The sequence below is a fragment of the Macrobrachium nipponense genome, chromosome 1 (genome assembly GCF_015104395.2).
Source record: "Macrobrachium nipponense isolate FS-2020 chromosome 1, ASM1510439v2, whole genome shotgun sequence".
In the NCBI taxonomy this organism is placed as follows: Eukaryota; Metazoa; Arthropoda; class Malacostraca; order Decapoda; family Palaemonidae; genus Macrobrachium; species Macrobrachium nipponense.
This window is the reverse complement of record NC_087200.1, coordinates 206,267,176-206,269,741: the sequence shown is the minus strand read 5'-3', so window position 1 is coordinate 206,269,741 and position 2,566 is coordinate 206,267,176.

The following is a 2,566-nucleotide window of genomic DNA, read 5'->3' as shown; positions in this document are numbered from 1 at the left end:
AGGGGTGAATTCTCTCTTATATCGTTCTGCCAGTATGTTGCAAATTTCCTTTTTTTTTCATTCGTTAATCTCCCTTCAATTCTCAGAGGGCCTATTTCTATTCTTCTTTTATTCATCTTCTTCGATATGAGTATAATAGTTTGGGGTTTGCTTGATATTAATAGGGTTTTTCTTCTTCAAGTCCCGTTTTTCATTTTCTTTTTGATTGTATAATCTTTTGTTCTGCATTTTTCTATCTTACTTTTTAGTTCTATAACTTTCCATGCATTTTTCTTTTGCAAGACCTTTTTTCCACTTTCTGATTTTCTGGAACAAGATTCTTCTGTCTCTTGGTATGCATGAATGATGTTTACTTTTCTTCTTCGTATATATTTTTCACTATTATCTCCAATATATAATATCTCCGTATTTACCCTTATGTCATCACTTACGAAAATGTTATCCCAATCTTTGTTTAATTCTTTCATTAATTCTGACCATTTTATATTTTTACTGTAGAAGTTGTATTTCCATCCTTCCTTCCCACTTTTTCATTTCTTGCTTATCTCTATTTTCACTTGCTTTGGAATGAACTGTTAATTCTATGACATTATGGTCTGAAATACTCGCATTATAAACTATTATTCTTTAACATAATTCATCTCGTTCACAAATACTAGGTCTAAAGTATTTTCCTTTCTTGTTGGCAGGTGATTTATTTGTTGAATGTTGTATTCTAGTAGCATATCTAATAGCTTTTCAAATTGCCTCTTATCTTCTGCACTACTATTACTCTCTTTTTTTATATGTATAAGTACAACCACAATCTCCTATTCGTTCTTTCCATTCTACGAAAGGAAAGTTGAAAGTCACCAGATAGGAGAATAGTCCAGTCCTTGTGATTTCTACATATATCACCAATTTTTCAATTATTAGTCAAAACTCTAGTATTAGGAGGTCTATATATTACTATGTTTCATCAATTTTTCAGATTCAAATTCTACCGCTATTAGTTCACATTCTGAGTTACTATATTTCTCATATATTTTCCTTGTTTTTTTGTCTTTCCCATATATTGCGGTTCCCCCTTGATTCCTATTTTCTCTATCTGATCTATAAGTTTGGAACCCTTTTATTTGATCATCATTCCCAGTCTCTTGGGAATACCAGGTTTCACTTATATTCATTATATCTATTTCTTTTCATTTTGGGTTGGGTAGTTCTTCTAAGTACTCTATTTTTCTTTTTGAGTTACTCGTAACTAAACCCTGCGCATTCATCACTATGATGGTTTGCGTGTTTTCTCCTTCATTTAATACTGATAGTAATAAGGATTTTCCATGCTCGTTTCCTGTTCTGGTATGTTGTTTTTTTTTCTTTTTTTCATTTCCAGAAATTCTGACATTAAAAAATCCAACTTTTCCATAATATTTGATCTTCCTTCATCATAATTATTCATTTTGTGTCTGAATCTGCAATTTTCTCCGTTTCTGCAATATCCTCTTGCATAATAAATACAGTTATTATCTCTTGAGTAGAATTTCGGAGCTGATGCTTTGAAATTTTTTGCTGACACCTCTGCATATCTCATTGGTGTTTGCTTTTCTCTTTTACTGATATTCTTGATTTCTCTCTTTATTTGTTTCTTTCTTATTTTGGATTTTATTACTTGGTTGGTTATTTATTTGATTATGATTCATGGCTACAGGGTGCATATATTTGCATTTTTTGTCGAACTTAACATCCTTTCCTTCTTTTAGGTTTTTACATATTTTTGGATGCAGATCTCTGCAATCATCCCCATATCCATCTAAGTATGCACATTTACCATATATTCATAGTTTTGACATATCTTAGGATGTTGTAGTAACATCTTTCTCCAAATCTGCAATTCCCTCTTTTCAAAAAGGTTGCAGATTTTGTCTTTCTTGTCTATTTTTTCCTCTTTCCCGTCATTGTATAGATCTGGGTAGAGCCTCTTCGGATTTGCTTTTCTGTTGTCATATCGTAATTTATTTTCTTCGTAGGTATGCTGCTTTATTGCCTCATATGTAGTATCAATGAGTATCTCTGCATCCATACTTTTATCTTGTTCTTGTTTTCCTTATTTTTTTCTGTCATTTCATTTTTGTTTACTTCTTCTCCGTTTTCCTCTTCTTCTTTTCTTCTTCTTCTTCCTCTCCTCTTCTTCTTCATCCTCAACTATTTGTACATCAATCTTGATTTAATAACATTGTCTATCCATGATAGACATGTTGAACAAAAAATTCTTGTATCTTTTCTCAAATCTTGTATTACCTCAGCACACTGTGATGGGTCGGAATGTTGCATGCAGCACATTTCTGATTAGGTTTTGTGGATTGACTATGCTATACCAAACCTTACACAGTTTGCATGCTTTTGGCATTCTTTTTCCTAATGCATCAATTAGTATATTCACAAGATTCACCTTATTCATTTTCTTTGTCGGAATATGTTGGTTTATGTATATTTTCTTTATGAGTCTCTTGACCACTTGGATTTTATTTGGAACTTCTTCAATTATTTTCAAGATGTTTTCATTAGATTTGTTCCAGTTTGAAGGATT